At 34.5% G+C, this 22552-nt stretch overlaps 1 long non-coding RNA gene across 2 annotated transcripts; it reads left to right on the forward strand.

Moving 5' to 3' along the window:
• The first annotated feature begins 593 nt into the window (after positions 1 to 593).
• On the forward strand, positions 594 to 13493 carry LOC114850182 (uncharacterized). Of its 2 annotated transcripts, XR_008693784.1 has the most exons (6): positions 594 to 663; positions 1890 to 1920; positions 2708 to 2738; positions 3986 to 4014; positions 5055 to 6762; positions 13053 to 13493. It is a non-coding gene; the product is annotated as an uncharacterized LOC114850182 (long non-coding RNA). The 2 variants fall into 2 exon arrangements; XR_003784781.3 differs by lacking the exons at positions 594 to 663; positions 1890 to 1920; positions 2708 to 2738 and adding an exon at positions 3256 to 3354 and having other exon boundaries at positions 3980 to 4014; positions 13053 to 13492.
• The last annotated feature ends 9059 nt before the right edge of the window (positions 13494 to 22552 follow it).

Below are 22552 nucleotides of genomic sequence, written 5' to 3' on the forward strand. Positions count from 1 at the left end.
ATTCATTCAATGATTTTCCCACCCTTCATCTCAATGAGGACATCAACTGAAACAGTTTGATTGACATGTCAAACTCTTGATGCTCAGAGTACGTATAGTACTGATTAGTTAATTTCACTGTTGGATTGTTTAGTAATTAAGCACACACCTCTAAATCCTTTCAAAATTAAAACATCAAGCCAAATAACTACCTTTAATATCTTGACTAGTTAATTATGACTAGTTAATGAGGACTGTTTTACGTTTTTAAATAACCCCATACACTCCCTCCCTCCAAATCCTTTAAAAAAAGCATTGTATTCAATTTATTAGCTTTATTGGAAAACGCTGAGTGCACTTAAGATTCTTTTTTTTATTTACTTATTACCTTGTATGCACAGTTGCTATAATTCTGTTGTTAGTTTTATCCTGTTTTTTACGCACATACAGAGAAATAGGAGACATTTACCTATGTCAACTGTGACTATGAAAATGACTGTTTCTTGTCTCTTCACCTAACATTCAAATATCCGAGTGCATGTAAACGCCACATTGGCTTACGTAACACCAGACGTTCGCTTCAGTTACATTCGGCACTGGTTCCATTGAGGTAAGTTGACCTTATTGCCGTCTGCTTTCAGTTATACAATTAACACACAAAATGTACTGTTTGTAAAAGTAAAGGTAGGTTAGAATGATTTGCTAGGTAAAGCAGTTATAAAGCTACTGGTAGATACTATTTGGTGGCTTTTCATCAGCTATAATCAAGAATATATTTTTGGCTAATATGTTAGCCGCGATGCTAACATTAGCATAGTATTCTAACATGAAGTTGCAGTAACTGACGTGAATTATGTATTTGGCTGTTGTTTTATTAAACATCCACTGGCGCTCTGTGTACTTCAAATCCCTAATTGGAACATTAAGATGCCTTGGCATTTATAAAATTGAGTTATATTAGTGTTGCTGGAACTCAGCAGCTTTGCAGGGGTGAAGCTGCTTTTACAAAACAGAATAAGCCTCAATTTTCCCGCCTTTCGTCTCCATGACAACGGCGCAGCTGCAGTAGATGACTGAGCTCAGAAACAGTTTAACTGACAGGTCATACTCCTAGTAGACACAGACTATCCACACACACAAAAGACATATACACATGCACAACTAAGATTTAAATAATTGTTTATAGTGCTGCAACAAGAATTGTAATATATTGTTATATCTCAATATGAATTATTTTTTTATATTAAGTACTTTTTTGTTATACAGAATTATAAGTGAGATACATTTGATGTAGCTGCTTCAACCACTTGCAGGAAAATGCAGAAACAAAGTGTCATCTGTGGAACAGTTAACATTAAGGACGGTTTGTCTGTTGCAACCATGTTTGGCCTTTGGCTGATGACTTCGAAATGTCGAATATTACATTTAACAATGTTAAGAAAGTAAAAAAAAATTAAAAGTTGGTTATTAAAAATAACGCAATCAGTCAACAATTATTGTAGTATAAGTGTATTGAAAGTTATTTTTACATATTATGTTGTTTATAGAGGTAATACGTAAATAATAAGTATTATTCCCTAAAGCATTTTTAAAAACATTTTTTATAAGCAGTGAGACTCTATTTAATGGCATGAGACACTAAGATTTGCCTATTGTTGTCTTTATACTTGGCTCCTCTGTGTCATGTAGATGCAACACGGTACCACAATGTCGGTATTGCAGCTAAACACTGTCTTCATTGTGTAAAAAAATGAACATACTAACATCACATTTGCTAACATGATGTGCAGTAACTGACGTAAATTAGAAAGACATTTTGGTTTTATGTATAAGATTGTTCTGTATGTTTGCTTTGATTGACAATAAGATTTTGTATAAATTGTTACATTAATTTCTCTCTTACTTTTTAGACTACAGTTGCATCCAGTCTACGCCCCGTTGGTAAGCTTGCACAACAGCCACTAGAATATAGTAAAAATAATCTAATTTTATTGTTTCTTGTTCTAATGTTATTGTGTGTCATTGAGGCAACCTGTCTCAGTTGCCACATTTTTTAATAACTGACAGGACAATTAGGTTATACAGTAAATGTAGTATAGGTAATTATTATTATGACTCTGTAATAAAAAATGGAAAGGTCAAATGTTTTTTTTATATGGCCTGTCCTATATTTTCATAATTTATTACTCAGAAAGGACCTGTGCCTATTTTAACATACAGTTAAGTTGTAAGTGGTATGTTATTATACACAATTGTTAGGCACATATTGTGTAAGATAATAAACAAAACCAAATAAAACAGCAAAAATAAAGTTGATCCAACCAAATTTCACCAAACCTATTGACACTCAAATACACATATACCATATAACTATCTTCAGTTATTAGAAGTCAATAAATGACAAAAAAGAGAGATTTGCTGATGCCTTACACAGAAAATATGCATATTGAGAAACCACAGTACGCCTCCATTATAAGAATAAAAAATATTACTTATGCTGTTTCACAGTGTTAATGATGGAAAAACGGTTAGCTGTTATATATAAGATTGTTTTGTATGTAAAAGATCAAGTTAATTCTGTTGGAACATTCTTCATTATATGTACAGTTCATCATACAATAGTCTGAAGTGAACTTTTGTGCATGTGATTTTTCCTTACTAGACAATAAGAATTATATGCTTATTATAAAATGTTATACTAATTTTCCTCTTTATTTTTACTTTTTAGACTCAGAAGAATTACGCTCTACACATCGTTGGTAAGCTTTCATAGCGGCCTCTAGGATATAGTGGAAATATTATAATTACGTTGTTTATTGTTGTCATTGTGGCAACTGGTCCCTTACTACCCTGAAAGGTAGTGTACATTTTTGAATATGTAAAAGACAGTTATGCTGTACAGTAAAAGTAGTAATTAATATCACTCTGTGATATAAAAATAATAAAGTCTAATCAAATTTGCATATCCCTCTCTGATGCATTACAGCAGTAAACTCATAAATAACAAATTGACTTCAGCATAAGATGTGAGCTGACACTTACTAATAACATACTAATGAAATACAAATCTGCATCAACCAGGTGGACAGTGAACAGGTTAGAGACAAAAGAAAGGTCACATGTGGCAATGTCTAAAATAGATAATTGATTCATATAGAAACAGAAGAGTTAGTTACGAAAAAAACTGTTTCATATATATATATATATATATATATATATATATATATATATATATATATATATATATATATATATATATATATATATATATATATATATATATTCAATAATTTATTATTTTTCTTTCTTTTTGTGCCCATGGTTTTGTCCGCGGGGAAATTGTGTTGACTCCCCCTCAACAACCTTGTCTTTATGGTAAGTCCACAATTACTGTGATGTTGGGTATTGAAGCTTATGATTACGTATTTTGTTGTTTGGTCATATAGTGGTGCATAATAATGCTAAACATTATTCCTAAACCATTTCAAAGAACCAATTTCTTATGAATGCCCACTTGATTTGTTTTTAAACTTAACCAATAGGAGAACTATGTCATACAGTCACACAGTCCTGTAATACTCGAAAGACGTCAAGCAATTCTTGTCAATGACAGAACACATTAGAAATTGCTTATTGTTGCCTTTATACTTGGCTGCTGTCAGTGTGTTTTTCAAATTTAGATGCTTCAACACTACAGCACTGCAGTGTATGTACTGTATATAAACATTGTATTTTTACGTAAAACTTTAATACACTGTTAACACCACAGTTTGCTAACATGAAGTGCATTAAATCACATAAATTACATATGCATTTAGATGTTATGTACAAAATGGTTCTGTATGTAAAAAAATCACTTCATTATACATACAGTACTTGTTGACTATATAATATAATAGTCTGAAGTGAACTTTTGCGCATGTAATTTTTCTTTAACTGAAAACAAGATTAATGCATTTTTTGTAAATAATGACAATTTGTCTTTATTTTTATTTTTTAGACTCAGAAGAATTGCATCCAGTCTACACTTTGTTGGTAAACTTGCACAACAACCTCTAGGAAGAGGGAGAAAAAATATGATTTTATTGTTTCTTACGTTACACAGTAAGAGTAGTAATTCTTATAATCACTCATAAAATGGAAGGTCAGATCAAATATGAATCTCCTGCTCTATAGATGCATTATAAAAGTAAACTCAGTAATTTATTTGGCCGTAGCATAGGATACGAACTAACACTTATTGATAACATACTAGGGAAATACAAACCTGATCATATGTGATGCATCAACTAGGTGCACAGTGAAGCGGTGAGAGATAAAAGAGAGAGGTCACATGTGATTACGGTGTTAAAACAAAGCATCATGCAGTGACTAGATTCACAGGGAATATCATTTAGGGTTATTTTTGAGTAAAATAGACAATTAAGTCATGAAGAACTAGAAGAGTTAGTTACTTAAAAGAACAGTTGTATTTAAAATTTTCCTTTAGTACTGCACAACTAATAATTCATTATGTTTCACTCTTTCTTTTTGTGCCCATGGTTTTGTCTGCCGGGAAATTGTGCTGACTCCTATTCAACGAACCTGTTCTTCATGGTAAGTCCACCAAGTATGGTAGTGTAAGTATATTGAAGGTTATGTTGAGACAACTGGCCATGGAATAGTAATAAAGTGTTGTGTTTTTTACATGGCCCATCGTATGTTTACGGTATGCCTCCAATACTTAAAAGTATTAACCTGTGCCCATTTTAAAACAGTATGTGAGTGGTCTTTTATATTAAATAATAATTTCATAATAAAGAAAGATAGAAATAAAACCAAGTTTGAGAAATTGCTCCCACAAATACTGCCGGGGTATATAACTATTAGAATTATCAGAATTTAATCATTGACATAAGTCTAAATATAATATAGAATATATAGAATAATGCTTCACAAATTTGATATTGACACTTTTGCAAAATTACTGTGAAATAGGAATATGATTTGCTGTATAATATGCATAGATTTCAGGAATAAATTAACTTGTACATCTTCATGTTTTCATTCTAAGAATTTATTTTTCGTCTTTGCAGGTTGGGTGTATCCTGTCCTGGGATTTTTTGTCCAACAACTTACTCTTTTTTTTATACGACGACGACTACTACTACTACTACTACTACTCTTGTATCAATGTATTTTTTTAGTACATAGGCTCTGTCTCCTCCTGTTTGTCATTTGTATTGTTATATGTGACTAAATAACGACTGCAAGGAAAACTTTGAAGTGACTTTTCTACTGAAACCTGTTCCTGGACTTTTCGCCAACTGGGAAGGTGCGCCCCGGGAGGCCTGAGACTTTTCGCCTTTTCAGGGAAATGTGCGCCCTGTGAGGCCCCAGACTTTTCGCCTTTTCAGGGAAATGTGCGCCCTGTGAGGCCCCAGACTTAAGATTCGTTTAGAAGTGAACGGAGGTTTGAACGCTTGAGAATTGAACTGAGAATTGAGCTGGGAATTGAACTGAGAATTGATCTGAGAATTAAGTGAGAATTGAGAGAACTTGCTGATAGAGGTAAGTGATCACCCTCTGAAGCCTGAAGAAGAACTTGCTGAAAGTTGAAAGGAAGAAGGTTGTAAGTGTATTGATTTAAGCAAAGGAGCAAGTATTTAGTATAAGTTAAGTATCATAGTATAAGTCTATTATATTTGTAAATACTTGAAGTGTGAAGTTATTTCACCAGATTGTAAATACTTGTAATACTTATTCACAAAAAAGTGTTTAAATATAAATTCCATAAACTACCTGTTCAGGATACATTTGTTTGTTTTCTTGTAGTATTATTCTTTGACAAAAACATTTTAACTTGTCAATTGTGTACTAATTAAACCTATTTTCATAAACACTTAATAAAGACCATTGATTGTTTTTTATAATATATATTACAAAAGCAAATAATATATTGTATTTACTGTGTTATGTGTGTGTGTGTGAATAAAAAACTTGTTAAAAACAAATTGTCTAAGCATCTGAACATCAACGCATCTGAACATGCCAAGAAAGTTGAAGAGATCACAGTCTGCTAAGGTAAGGTGGAGAAAGCTGGATTTGTCTGGAGACGTCAGTAGCAGCGTCAGCGAGAGCAGTGTGTGCCATGATGATGCAGGTAAACAGAGCATGTGTGATGACATCGCTGACAAAAGAAATCACAGTCAAGCTGAATTGTTGCCACAGGTGTCACATGGCCATGTGAAGAGAGCAGGTCCATCTCATGGTGACTATCTAGGTGAGTCAGGTCAGGATCCCATATGTGTGCTTGCATCACACAGTCAAGCTTTATTAGTGGGAGAGCTGAACAGCTCTCACACTATTGTTATCTTCGGTCTTTATTAGTGGGAGAGCTAAACAGCTCTCACACTATTGTTATCTTCGGTCTTTATTAGTGGGAGAGCTGAACAGCTCTCACACTATTGTTATCTTCGGTCTTTATTATTATTATTAGTGGGAGAGCTGAACAGCTCTCACACTATTGAGATCTTCGCTCTTTATTAGTGGGAGAGCTGAACAGCTCTCACACTATTGAGATCTTCGCTCTTTATTATTAGTGGGAGAGCGGAACAGCTCTCACACTATTGTTATCTTCGGTCTTTATTATTAGTGGGAGAGCTGAACAGCTCTCACACTATTGTTATCTTCGGTCTTTATTAGTGGGAGAGCTGAACAGCTCTCACACTATTGTTATCTTCGGTCTTTATTAGTGGGAGAGCTGAACAGCTCTCACACTATTGTTATCTTCGGTCTTTATTAGTGGGAGAGCTGAACAGCTCTCACACTATTGTTATCTTCGGTCTTTATTATTAGTGGGAGAGCTGAACAGCTCTCACACTATTGAGATCTTCGCTCTTTATTAGTGGGAGAGCTGAACAGCTCTCACACTATTGATATCTTCGCTCTTTATTATTAGTGGGAGAGCTGAACAGCTCTCACACTATTGAGATCTTCGCTCTTTATTATTATTATTCTTATTATTTCGCCCCGTTTTTCGGTCGCTATCTACTTCTCAACGCTTCATCGCAGAATCATCGTTCAACGTTCTAAACGTGCGTCATCGTTAGACGATGCAGGCTATTACTTTTCACGTTTTCAGCTTTTCAACTTTTAACGTTATTCAACGTTTTCCGTCGTTTTTTTATAATGGTCGTCTATGGGAATCATCGTTCAACTTTCTGTCAACTTCCCTCTTTTCATCAGCGTCTATCATCGTCATACTTTGGCGTAGAAACGTCATTTCAACGTCAAAAGCGTCTATCATCTTTCAACGTTCTCCGTGTAAATCAGTGTCCTCGTATCTTTTATAGTTTTCGACTTGTGAGCGTTTAAATATCGTGTGGTTTTTGTTAAATTTTCAGCTTTTCCATTACTGTGTATTGGGTCAATTAGAGTGCGTGATGTCACAGCTACAGTGAGAAGGTGCGCTTTTTTAAGACAGAACTTCTGTCTCTAACTCGTCACTACAGCCACAATTTTTACTCTATCAACATAATTCCTTCACTAAATCGTAGTCATACTTGTCTTCTTTCTAATGATGTGTCTGGATATACCCTCAGACCTATACTTTAGTCGCTATCAACCTCAAAGCGCAGAGAGATCCCGAAATTCTCCCATAGACTCTAATGATAATTTTTGGCAGACGTCTGGGGAGAAAAACAGAGGAGACATATTTTGAAATTGCCACTGTGGCTACAATCTTTTATCCTCAAATATAAAATTCACACCATTTGCTCATTGAAGCCTTGGGACTCGTAAAATGAAATAATTTTTGTGATAACTATCATGGTTTAGCTGGAACAAGCCTGTTTATACAGGGTGAAACTCTGCTTTTACAGAGCAGAGTGAGCCTGATTTTCCCGCCTTTCGTCTCCATGGCGACGGCGCAGCTGCAGATTTGACTGACAGGTCAAACTGCTGATGCTCAGTGTAGACAGCAGTTCCATGCTTATTACTGATTACTCAACTACACTATTGGATTGTGTAGTAATTAAGCACATACTTCCTCTAAATCCTTTCAAAATAAAAGCACCAAGCCAAATATTTAGCTTTAATAGCAATATTTCTGCTTTTAGATGGGTAATTATGACTATTTAAAGATAGATTAACAGTTTAGTAATTACCCACACATGCTTCCTCTACATCCTTTCAAAATAAAAGCACCAATGCCAATTATTAGCTTTAACTGCACCATTTTTGCCTTTGAATGGGTAATTAAAGACTAATTGACAGTTACGCTATTACCCCCACACATTTCCTCTAAATCCTTTCAAAATAAAAGCACCAATTACAATTTATTACCTTTAATGGCAAGATTGATAAAAAAAATTTGTGGTTCTGAATACTTACCAATCGTTAATGGGACTACTTTAGAGTTCAGTAAATAGCCACTCAAACTTATTAGGGTGCTTTTATTCTGAAAGGGCTAAATCTAAATCTTTTGCTTTAATAGGGCTATTCTTGCTATTGAATGATAAATTATGACTATCTAATGACTATTTTATAGTTTAGTAATCGCCCACACACAACCTCTAAATCCTTTCAAAATAAAAGCACCAATGTAATTTATTACCTAAATGGCAAGATTTTTGTTTCTGACTGGTAAATTTCTACTTGTTATTAAAATATTACACAGTTAGGTAATTATTTACAAATACTTTCTTCAAATCAAAAAGATAGTCAACTTATTTATGATTGTCAACAATGCACTCTCGTCAACTTTTTAATCTTTGACATCTTTTTACCTTGGTCAACTTTTGAGTCATTGTCATATTTTAATCTTGTCTTAGTATGACCTTGGTCATCTTTTTAATCATTATATTTTTAATCGCCATCTTTTGTCATCGTTTTAATCTTTGTCATCGTTTTCTCGTTTTCATCGTTTTGCCGTAGTCAACTTTTTGACGTCAGCAGCTTAATCAGCGTTTGTCATCGTTGCGGCAGCAGATCAGCTCTCCCACGTAATTTCTCGAGAAATTACTTTTTCTAGTTATTCTTATTATTTCGCCCCGTTTTTCGGTCGCTATCTACTTCTCAACGCTTCATCGCAGAATCATCGTTCAACGTTCTAAACGTGCGTCATCGTTAGACGATGCAGGCTATTACTTTTCACGTTTTCAGCTTTTCAACTTTTAACGTTATTTAACGTTTTTCGTCGTTTTTTTATAATGGTCGTCTATGGGAATCATCGTTCAACTTTCTGTAAACTTCCCTCTTTTCATCAGCGTCTATCATCGTCATACTTTGGCGTAGAAACGTCATTTCAACGTCAAAAGCGTCTATCATCTTTCATCGTTCTCTGTGTAAATCAGCGTCCTCATATCTTTTATAGTTTTCGACTTGTGAGCGTTTAAATATTGTGTGGTTTTTGTTAAATTTTCAGCTTTTCCATTAGTGTGTATTGGGTCAGTTAGAGTGCGTGATGTCACAGCTACAGTGAGAAGGTGCGCTTTTTTAAGACAGAACTTCTGTCTCTAACTCGTCACTACAGCCACAATTTTTACTCTATCAACATATTTACTTCACTAAATCGTAGTCATACTTGTCTTCTTTCTAATGATGTGTCTGGATATACCCTCAGACCTATACTTTAGTCGCTATCAACCTCAAAGCGCAGAGAGATCCCGAAATTCTCCCATTGACTCTAATGATAATTTTCGGCAGACGTCTGGGGAGAAAAACAGAGGAGACATATTTTGAAATTGCCACTGTGGCTACAAGCTTTTATCCTCAAACATAAAATTCACACCATTTGCTCATTGAAGCCTTGGGACTCGTAAAATGAAATAATTTTTGTGATAACTATCATGGTTTAGCTGGAACAAGCCTGTTTATACAGGGTGAAACTCTGCTTTTACAGAGCAGATTGAGCCTGATTTTCCCGCCTTTCGTCTCCATGGCGACGGCGCAGCTGCAGATTTCACTGACAGGTCAAACTGCTGATGCTCTGTGTACAGAGCAGTTCCATGCTTATTATTGATTACTCAACTACAATATTGGATTGTGTAGTAATTAAGCACACACTTCCTCTAAATCCTTTCAAAATAAAAGCACCAAGCCAAATAATTAGCTTTAATAGCAATATTTCTGCTTTTAGATGGGTAATTATGACTATTTAAAGATAGATTAACAGTTTAGTAATTACCCACACATGCTCCCTTTACATCCTTTCAAAATAAAAGCACCAATGCCAATTATTAGCTTTAACTGCACTGTTTTTGCCTTTGAATGGGTAATTAAAGACTAATTGACAGTTACGCTATTACCCCCACACATTTCCTCTAAATCCTTTCAAAATAAAAGCACCAATTACAATTTATTACCTTTAATGGCAAGATTGATTAAAAAATTTGTGGTTCTGAATACTTACCAATCGTTAATGGGACTACTTTAGAGTTCAGTAAATAGCCACTCAAACTTATTAGGGTGCTTTTATTCTGAAAGGGCTAAATCTAAATCTTTTGCTTTAATAGGGCTATTCTTGCTATTGAATGATAAATTATGACTATCTAATGACTATTTTATAGTTTAGTAATCGCCCACACACAACCTCTAAATCCTTTCAAAATAAAAGCACCAATGTAATTTATTACCCTAAATGGCAAGATTTTTGTTTTTGACTGGTAAATTTCTACTAGTTATTAAAATATTACACAGGTAATTATTTACAAATACTTTCTTCAAATCAAAAAGATAGTCAGCTTATTTATGATTGTCAACAATGCACATTGGTCAACCTTTTAATCTTTGACATCTTTTAACCGTGGTCAACTTTTGAATCATTGTCATCTCTTTAATATTGTCATAGTATGACCTTGGTCATCTTTTTAATCATCATCTTTTTAATCGCCATCTTTTGTCATCATTTTAATCTTTGTCATCGTTTTCTCGTTTTCATCGTTTTGCCGTAGTCAACTTTTTGACGTCAGCAGCTTAATCAGCGTTTGTCATCGTTGCGGCAGCAGATCAGCTCTCCCACGTAATTTCTCGAGAAATTACTTTTTCTAGTTATTATTATTCTTCTTCTACTTATTCCGCCCTTTTTTTGATTGCTATCTACTTTTTAACGCTTCATCGTAGAATCGTCGTTCAACTTTCTAAACGTGTGTCATCTTTAGGAGATGTGGGCTATTACTTTTTATGTTTTCAGCTTTTCAACTTTTAACGTTATTCAACTTTTTTCATCGTTTTTTTATAATGGTCGTCTATGGGAATCATCGTTAAACTTTTTGTCAACTTCCCTCTTTTCATCAGCGTCTATCATCGTCATACTTTAGCGTAGAAACGTCATTTCAACTTCAAAAGCGTCCATCATCGCTCAACTTTCTCCTCGTAAACCAGCGTTGTCGTATCTTCTATACTTTTCGACTAGTGAGCGTTTAAATATGGTGTGGTTTTTGTTAAATTTTCAGCTTTTCCATTAGTGTGTATTGGGTCATTTAGAGTGCGTGATGTCACAGCCAGAGTGCGAGGGTGCGCTTTTTAAAGACAGAACTTCTGTCTCTAACTCGTCACTACAGCCACAATTTTTACTCTATCAACATAATTACTTCACTAAATCGTAGTCATACTTGTCTTCTTTCTAATGATGTGTCTGGATATACCCTCAGACCTATACTTTAGTCGCTATCAACCTTAAAGCGCAGAGAGATCCCGAAATTCTCCCATAGACTCTAATGATAATTTTCGGCAGACGTCTGGGGAGAAAAACAGAGGAGACATATTTTGAAATTGCCACTGTGGCTACAAGCTTTTATCCTCAAACATAAAATTCACACCATTTGCTCATTGAAGCCTTGGGACTCGTAAAATGAAATAATTTTTGTGATAACTATCATGGTTTAGTTGGAACAAGCCTGTTTATACAGGGTGAAACTCTGTTTTTACAGAGCAGAGTGAGCCTGATTTTCCCGCCTTTCGTCTCCATGGCGACGGCGCAGCTGCAGATTTCACTGACAGGTCAAACTGCTGATGCTCAGTGTAGACAGCAGTTCCATGCTTATTACAGATTACTCAACTACACTATTGGATTGTGTAGTAATTAAGCACACACTTCCTCTAAATCCTTTCAAAATAAAAGCACCAAGCCAAATAATTAGCTTTAATAGCAATATTTCAACTTTTAGATGGGTAATTATGGCTATTTAAAGATAGATTAACAGTTTAGTAATTACCCACACGTGCTTCCTCTACATCCTTTCAAAATAAAAGCACCAATGCCAATTATTAGCTTTAACTGCACTGTTTTTGCTTTTTGAATGGGTAATTAAAGACTAATTGACAGTTACGCTATTACCCCCACACATTTCCTCTAAATCCTTTCAAAATAAAAGCACCAATTACAATTTATTACCTTTAATGGCAAGATTGATTAAAAAATTTGTGGTTCTGAATACTTACCAATCGTTAATGGGACTACTTTAGAGTTCAGTAAATAGCCACTCAAACTTATTAGGGTGCTTTTATTCTGAAAGGGCTGAATCTAAATCTTTTGCTTTAATAGGGCTATTCTTGCTATTGAATGATAAATTATGATTATCTAATGACTATTTTATAGTTTAGTAATCGCCCACACACAACCTCTAAATCCTTTCAAAATAAAAGCACCAATGTATTTATTACCTTAAATGGCAAGATTTTTGTTTCTGACTGGTAAATTTCTACTAGTTATTAAAATATTACACAGTTAGGTAATTATTTACCAATACTTTCTTCAAATCAAAAAGATAGTCAGCTTATTTATGATTGTCAACAATGCCCCTTGGTCAACTTTTTAATCTTTGACATCTTTTAACCGTGGTCAACTTTTGAATCATTGTCATCTCTTTAATATTGTCATAGTATGACCTTGGTCATCTTTTTAATCATCATCTTTTTAATCGCCATCTTTTGTCATCGTTTTAATCTTTGTCAACGTTTTCTTGTTTTCATCGTTTTCATCGTTTTGCCGTAGTCAACTTTTGGACGTCAGCAGCTTAATCAGCGTTTGTCATCGTTGCGGCAGCAGATCAGCTCTCCCACGTAATTTCTCGAGAAATTACTTTTTCTAGTTATTTTTCTTCTACTTATTCCGCCCTTTTTTTGATTGCTATCTACTTTTTAACGCTTCATCGTAGAATCGTCGTTTAACTTTCTAAACGTGTGTCATCTTTAGGAGATGTGGGCTATTACTTTTTATGTTTTCAGCTTTTCAACTTTTAATGTTATTCAACTTTTTTCATCGTTTTTTTATAATGGTCGTCTATGGGAATCATCGTTCAACTTTTTGTCAACTTCCCTCTTTTCATCAGCGTCTATCATCGTCATACTTTGGCGTAGAAACGTCATTTCAACTTCAAAAGCGTCCATCATCGCTCAACTTTCTCCTCGTAAATCAGCGTTGTCGTATCTTCTATACTTTTTGACTCGTGAACGTTTAAATATGGTGTGGTTTTTGTTAAATTTTCAGCTTTTCCATTAGTGTGTATTGGGTCAGTTAGAGTGCGTGATGTCACAGCTACAGTGAGAATGTGCGCTTTTTTAAGACAGAACTTCTGTCTCTAACTTGTCACTACAGCCACAGTTTTTACTCTATCATCGTAATTATTTCACTAAATCGTAGTCATACTTGTCTTCTTTCTAATGATGTGTCTGGCTTTACCCTCAGACTTATACTTTAGTCGCTATCGACCTCAAAGCACAGAGAGATCCTGAAATTCTCCCATAGACTCTAATGATAATTTTTGGCAGACGTCTGGAGAAAAAAAAGGAGGAGACATATTTTGAAATTGCGACTGTGGCTACAAACGTTTGTCCTCAAACATAAAATTCACACCATTTGCTCATTGAAGACTTGGGACTCGTAAAATGAAATAATTTTTGTGATATCTATTATGGTTTAGCTGGAACAAGCCTGTTTATACAGGGTGAAACTCTGCTTTTACAGAGCAGAGTGAGCCTGATTTTCCCGCCTTTCGTCTCCATGGCGACGGCGCAGCTGCAGATTTCACTGACAGGTCAAACTCCTGATGCTCAGTGTAGGCAGCAGTTTCATGCTTATTACTGATTACTCAACTACACTATTGGATTGTGTAGTAATTAAGCACACACTTCCTCTAAATCCTTTCAAAATAAAAGCACCAAGCCAAATAATTAGCTTTAATAGCAATATTTCTGCTTTTAGATGGGTAATTATGACTATTTAAAGATACATTAACAGTTTAGTAATTACCCACACATGCTTCCTATACGTCCTTTCAAAATAAAAGCACCAATGCAATTTATTAGCTTTAGCTGCACTGTTTTTGCCTTTGAATGGTTAATTATGATTATTTAAAGACTAATTAACAGGTACGCTATTACCCCCACACATTTCCTCTAAATCCTTTCAAAATAAAAGCACCAATTACAATTTATTACCTTTTAATGGCAAGATTGATTAGAACATTTCTGGTTCTGAATACTTACCAATTTTTAATGAGACTATTTAAGAGTTCAGCAAATAACCACTCACACTTATTAGGGTGCTTTTATTCTGAAAGGGCTTAATCTAAATTTTTTGCTTTAATAGGGCTATTCTTGCTAGTGAATGATAAATTATGACTATCTAATGACTATTTTATAGTTTAGTAATCACTCACACACAACCTCTAAATCCTTTCAAAATAAAAGCAACAATGTAATTTATTACCCTAAATGGCAAGATTTTTGTTTCTGACTGGTAAATTTTTAATAGTTATTAAACTATTATTTTTTATTTGCTATTATTTTATTTTTATTTATTATTTAATTATTTACAAATACTTTCTTCAAATTAAAAAGCTAGTTAGCTAATTCATGATTGTCAACTTTTTAATATTTGACATCTTTTTACCTTGGTCAACTTTTGAATCATTGTCATATTTTTAATCTTGTCTTAGTGTGACCATGGTCATCTTTTTAATCATCATCTTTTTGATCGCCATCTTTTGTCATCGTTTTAATCTTTGTCAACGTTTTCTTGTTTTCATCGTTTTCATCGTTTTGCCGTAGTCAACTTTTGGACGTCAGCAGCTTAATCAGCGTTTGTCATCGTTGCGGCAGCAGATCAGCTCTCCCACGTAATTTCTCGAGAAATTACTTTTTCTAGTTATTTTTCTTCTACTTATTCCGCCCTTTTTTTGATTGCTATCTACTTTTTAACGCTTCATCGTAGAATCGTCGTTTAACTTTCTAAACGTGTGTCATCTTTAGGAGATGTGGGCTATTACTTTTTATGTTTTCAGCTTTTCAACTTTTAACGTTATTCAACTTTTTTCATCGTTTTTTTATAATGGTCGTCTATGGGAATCATCGTTCAACTTTTTATCAACTTCCCTCTTTTCATCAGCGTCTATCATCGTCATACTTAGGCGTAGAAACGTCATTTCAACTTCAAAAGCGTCTATCATCTTTCAACTTTATCAGTGTAAATCAGCGTTGTCGTACCTTCTATACTTTTCGACTCGTGAACGTTTAAATATCGTGTGGTTTTTGTTAAATTTTCAGCTTTTCCATTAGTGTGTATTGGGTCAGTTAGAGTGCGTGATGTCACAGCTACAGTGAGAAGGTGCGCTTTTTTAAGACAGAACTTCTGTCTCTAACTTGTCACTACAGCCACAATTTTTACTCTATCAACGTAATTACTTCACTAAATCGTAGTCATAATTGTCTTCTTTCTAATGATGTGTCTGGATATACCCTCAGACTTATACTTTAGTCGCTATCGACCTCAAAGCACAGAGAGATCCTGAAATTCTCCCATTGACTCTAATGATAATTTTTGGCAGACGTCTGGAGAAAAAAAAGGAGGAGACATGTTTTGAAATTGCCACTGTGGCTACAAGCTTTTGTCCTCAAACATACAATTCACACCATTTGCTCATTGAAGCCTTGGGACTCGTAAAATGAAATAATTTTTGTGATAACTATTATGGTTTAGCTGGAACAAGCCTGTTTATACAGGGTGAAACTCTGCTTTTACAGAGCAGAGTGAGCCTGATTTTCCCGCCTTTCGTCTCCATGGCGACGGCGCAGCTGCAGATTTCACTGACAGGTCAAACTCCTGATGCTCAGTGTAGACAGCAGTTACATGCTTATTACTGATTACTCAACTACACTATTGGATTGTGTAGTAATTAAGCACACACTTCCTCTAAATCCTTTCAAAATAAAAGCACCAAGCCAATTAATTAGCTTTAATAGCAGTATTTCTGCTTTTAGATGGGTAATTATGACTTTTTAAAGATAGATTAACAGTTTAGTAATTACCCACACATGCTTCCTCTAAATCCTTTCAAAATAAAAGCACCAATGCCAATTATTAGCTTTAACTGCACTGTTTTTGCCTTTGAATGGGTAATTATGATTATTTAAAGACTAATTGACAGTTACGCTATTACCCCCACACATTTCCTCTAAATCCTTTCAAAATAAAAGCACCAATTACAATTTATTACCTTTAATGGCAAGATTGATTAGAAACTTTGTGGTTCTGAATACTTGCCAATCGTTATAGAGACTACCTTAGAGTTCAGTAAATAACCACTCACACTTATTAGGGTGCTTTTATTCTGAAAGGGCTTAATCTAAATCTTTTGCTTTAATAGGGCTATTCTTGCTATTGAATGATAAATTATGACTATCTAATGACTATTTTATAGTTTAGTAATAACTCACACACAACCTCTAAATCCTTTCAAAATAAAAGCACCAATGTAATTTATTACCCTAAATGGCAAGATTTTTGTTTCTGACTGGTAAATTTCTACTAGTTATTAAAATATTACACAGTTAGGTAATTATTTACAAATACTTTCTTCAAATCAAAAAGATAGTCAGCTTATTTATGATTGTCAACAATGCACATTGGTCAACCTTTTTAATCTTCGACATCGTTTAACCGTGGTCAACTTTTGAATCATTGTCATCTCTTTAATATTGTCATAGTATGATCTTGGTCATCTTTTTAATCATCATCTTTTTAATCGCCATCTTTTGTCATCGTTTTAATCTTTGTCAACGTTTTCTCGTTTTCATCGTTTTCATCGTTTTCATCGTTTTGCCGTAGTCAACTTTTTGACGTCAGCAGCTTAATCAGCGTTTGTCATGGTTGCGGCAGCAGATCAGCTCTCCCACGTAATTTCTCGAGAAATTACTTTTTCTAGTTATTATTATTTTTCTTCCCCCCGTTTTTCTGCATCTAACTAGTCCCGCATACTTTCAGCTACAGAAACGATTCCAATATCAAAATGTTCAGCTTTTTAAGGAGAAGTGTGCTATTACTTTTCTCATTCATATGTTTCATATTTTTCAAGTTATTAAGCTTTTTTTTAACTTTTTTTTCCCATTGAAATGAATGGGAACAACTTTTCAAATTCTCTTTAGCTTTGTCTACTTTCAGCTTTAACTACTTCCGCATACTTTAGGCTACAGACACCATTTAAACTACAAAATAATCTTCAACTATTCAACTATTAATCTTCCAGAAATCGTTAAAATATCTTTAATAGTTTCTGATTTATAGCAGTTTAAATATTGGGTGGTTTTTGGTCAATTTTCATCTTTTCCATTAGTGTGTATTGGGTTATTTAGAGTGCGTGATGTCACAGCCAGAGTGCAAGGGGACGTTTTTTTAAGATAGAACTTCTGTCTTTAACTCGTCACTACAGCCACAATTTTCACTCTATCAATGTAATTATTTCAGTAAATCGTAGTCATACTTGTCTTCTTTCTAATGATGTGTCTGGCTTTACTCTCAGACCTATACTTTAGTCGCTATCAACCTCAAAGTGCAGAGAGATCCCGAAATTCTCCCATAGACTCTAATGATAATTTTCGGCAGACGTCTGGGGAGAAAAACAAGAGGAGAAGTATTTTGAAACTGCGACTGCGGCTACAAACATTTGTCCTCAATCATAAAATTCACACCATTTGCTCATTGAAGACTTGGGACTCGTAAAATGAAATAATTTTTGTGATATCTATTATGGTTTAGCTGGAACAAGCCTGTTTATACAGGGTGAAACTCTGCTTTTACAGAGCAGAGTGAGCCTGATTTTCCCGCCTTTCGTCTCCATGGCGACGGCGCAGCTGCAGATTTCACTGACAGGTCAAACTCCTGATTCTCAGTGTAGACAGCAGTTCCATGCTTATTACTGGTTACTCATCTACACTATTGGATTGTGTAGTAATTAAGCACACACTTCCTCTAAATCCTTTCAAAATAAAAGCACCAAGCCAAATATTTAGCTTTAATAGCAATATTTCTGCTTTTAGATGGGTAATTATGATTATTTAAAGATAGATTAACAGTTTAGTAATTACCCACACATGCTTCCTCTACATCCTTTCAAAATAAAAGCACCAATCCAGATTTTTAGCTTTAATAGCACTATTTGTGCTTTTGAATGGGTAATCATGACTGGTTAGTGTGACTGTTTTACAGTTTAGCTATTAAGCACGTACAGCCCGTCTACATCCTTTCAAAATAAAAGCCCCAATCCTGATCTTTAGCTAAAGATAACAATAGTTCTGCTTTCAACAGGTGTATTATGACTAGTTATTTAGACTAATATACTGTTTAGCAAATACCTGCACAGGCATTTTCCATATTCTTTTAAAATAAAAGCACCAATCCAAATTTTTAGCTTTAATAGGACTATTTATACTTTTTAATGGGTAATCGTGACTGGTTATTGTGACTGTTTTACAGTTTAGCTATTAAGCACACACAGCTTCTCCACATCCTTTCAAAATAAAAGCCCAAATCCTGATTTTTAACTAAAGATAGCAATATTTCTGCTTCCAACAGGTTTATTATGACTATTTATTTAGACTAAAATACTGCACACACAGTTTCTCCAAATCCTTTCAAAATAAAAGCCCCATTCCAGATCTTTAGCTAAAAAGGGCAATATTTCTGCGTTCAGCTGGTGTATTGTTACTAGATGATAAGACAATCTTAATGTTTAAAAATTGCCTGAAATTGTATATATACAATACAATAGCAAGAATTGCCCTATTAAAGGAAAAAATTTAGGTTAAGCCCTTTCAGAATAAAATCACCCTAATAAGTGTGAGTGGTTATTTGCTGAACTCTAAAGTGTCTCATTAACGATTGGTAAGTATTCAGAACCAGAAATGTTCTAATCAATCTTGCCATTAAAGGTAATAAATTGTAATTGGTGCTTTTATTTTGAAAGGATTTAGAGGAAACGTGTGGGGGTAATAGCATAACTGTCAATTAGTCTTTAAATAATCATAATTAACCATTCAAAGGCAAAAATGGTGCAGTTAAAGCTAATAATTGGCATTGGTGCTTTTATTTTGAAAGGATGTAGAGGAAGCATGTGTGGGTAATTACTAAACTGTTAATCTATCTTTAAATAATCATAATTACCCATCTAAAAGCAGAAATATTGCTATTAAAGCTAAATATTTGGCTTGGTGCTTTTATTTTGAAAGGATTTAGAGGAAGTGTGTGCTTAATTACTACACAATCCAATAGTGTAGATGAGTAACCAGTAATAAGAATGGAACTGCTGTCTACACTGAGAATCAGGAGTTTGACCTGTCAGTGAAATCTGCAGCTGCGCCGTCGCCATGGAGACGAAAGGCGGGAAAATCAGGCTCACTCTGCTCTGTAAAAGCAGAGTTTCACCCTGTATAAACAGGCTTGTTCCAGCTAAACCATAATAGATATCACAAAAATTATTTCATTTTACGAGTCCCAAGTCTTCAATGAGCAAATGGTGTGAATTTTATGTTTGAGGACAAATGTTTGTAGCCGCAGTCGCAGTTTCAAAATACTTCTCCTCTTGTTTTTCTCCCCAGACGTCTGCCGAAAATTATCATTAGAGTCTATGGGAGAATTTCGGGATCTCTCTGCGCTTTGAGGTTGATAGCGACTAAAGTATAGGTCTGAGAGTAAAGCCAGACACATCATTAGAAAGAAGACAAGTATGACTACGATTTACTGAAATAATTACATTGATAGAGTGAAAATTGTGGCTGTAGTGACGAGTTAAAGACAGAAGTTCTATCTTAAAAAAACGTCCCCTCGCACTCTGGCTGTGACATCACGCACTCTAAATAACCCAATACACACTAATGGAAAAGATGAAAATTGACCAAAAACCACCCAATATTTAAACTGCTATAAATCAGAAACTATTAAAGATATTTTAACCATTTCTGGAAGATTAATAGTTGAATAGTTGAAGATTATTTTGTAGTTTAAATGGTGTCTGTAGCCTAAAGTATGCGGAAGTAGTTAAAGCTGAAAGTAGACAAAGCTAAAGAGAATTTGAAAAGTTGTTCCCATTCATTTCAATGGGAAAAAAAAGTTAAAAAAAGCTTAATAACTTGAAAAATATGAAACATATGAATGAGAAAAGTAATAGCACACTTCTCCTTAAAAAGCTAAACATTTTGATATTGGAATCGTTTCTGTAGCTGAAAGTATGCGGGACTAGTTAGATGCAGAAAAACGGGGGGAAGAAAAATAATAATAATAATAATAATAATAAAGCTTAGAAAAACAATACAGTGAATGCTTTGCAGCATTCACTGTGACTAGAAAAAGTAATTTCTCGAGAAATTACGTGGGAGAGCTGATCTGCTGCCGCAACGATGACAAACGCTGATTAAGCTGCTGACGTCAAAAAGTTGACTACGGCAAAACGATGAAAACGATGAAAACGAGAAAACGTTGACAAAGATTAAAACGATGACAAAAGATGGCGATTAAAAAGATGATGATTAAAAAGATGACCAAGGTCATACTATGACAATATTAAAGAGATGACAATGATTCAAAAGTTGACCACGTTTAAAATATTAAAAAGTTGACCAAGGTACATTGTTGACAATCATAAATAAGCTGACTATCTTTTTGATTTGAAGAAAGTATTTGTAAATAATTACCTAACTGTGTAATAGTTTAATAACTAGTAGAAATTTACCAGTCAGAAACAAAAATCTTGCCATTTAAGGTAATAAATTACATTGGTGCTTTTATTTTGAAAGGATTTAGAGGTTGTGTGTGGGCGATTACTAAACTATAAAATAGTCATTAGATAGTCATAGTTTATCATTCAATAGCAAGAATAGCCCTATTAAAGCAAAAGATTTAGATTTAGCCCTTTCAGAATAAAAGCACCCTAATAAGTTTGAGTGTCTATTTACTGAACTCTAAAGTAGTCCCATTAACGATTGGTAAGTATTCAGAACCACAAATTTTTTAATCAATCTTGCCATTAAAGGTAATAAATTGTAATTGGGGCTTTTATTTTGAAAGGATTTAGAGGAAATGTGTGGGGGTATTAGCATAACTGTCAATTAGTCTTTAATTACCCATTAATAATCATAATTACCCATTCAAAGGCAAAAACAGTGCAGTTAAAGCTAATAATTGGCATTGGTGCTTTTATTTTGAAAGGATGTAGAGGAAGCACGTGTGGGTAATTACTAAACTGTTAATCTATCTTTAAATAGTCATAATTACCCATCTAAAAGTTGAAATATTGCTATTAAAGCTAATTATTTGGCTTGGTGCTTTTATTTTGAAAGGATTTAGAGGAAGTGTGTGCTTAATTACTACACAATCCAATAGTGTAGTTGAGTAATCAGTAATAAGCATGGAACTGCTGTCTACACTGAGCATCAGCAGTTTGACCTGTCAGTGAAAACTGCAGCTGCGCCGTCGCCATGGAGACGAAAGGCGGGAAAATCAGGCTCACTCTGCTCTGTAAAAGCAGAGTTTCACCCTGTATAAACAGGCTTGTTCCAGCTAAACCATGATAGTTATCACAAAAATTATTTCATTTTACGAGTCCCAAGGCTTCAATGAGCAAATGGTGTGAATTTTATGTTTGAGGATAAAAGCTTGTAGCCACAGTGGCAATTTCAAAATATGTCTCCTCTGTTTTTCTCCCCAGACGTCTGCCGAAAATTATCATTAGAGTCTATGAGAGAATTTCGGGATCTCTCTGCGCTTTGAGGTTGATAGCGACTAAAGTATAGGTCTGAGGGTATATCCAGACACATCATTAGAAAGAAGACAAGTATGACTACGATTTAGTGAAGGAATTACGTTGATAGAGTAAAAATTGTGGCTGTAGTGACAAGTTAGAGACAGAAGTTCTGTCTTAAAAAAGCGCACCTTCTCACTGTAGCTGTGACATCACGCACTCTAACAGACGCAACACACACTAATGGAAAAGCTGAAAATTTAACAAAAACCACACGATATTTAAAGGCTCACAAGTCGAAAACTATAAAAGATACGAGGACGCTGATTTACACGGAGAACGTTGAAAGATGATAGACGCTTTTGACGTTGAAATGACGTTTCTACGCCAAAGTATGACGATGATAGACGCTGATGAAAAGAGGGAAGTTGACAGAAAGTTGAACGATGATTCCCATAGACGACCATTATAAAAAAACGACGGAAAACGTTGAATAACGTTAAAAGTTGAAAAGCTGATAACGTGAAAAGTAATAGCCTGCATCGTCTAACGATGACGCACGTTTAGAACGTTGAACGATG

Source organism: Betta splendens, chromosome 24, assembly GCF_900634795.4.
Source record: "Betta splendens chromosome 24, fBetSpl5.4, whole genome shotgun sequence".
In the NCBI taxonomy this organism is placed as follows: Eukaryota; Metazoa; Chordata; class Actinopteri; order Anabantiformes; family Osphronemidae; genus Betta; species Betta splendens.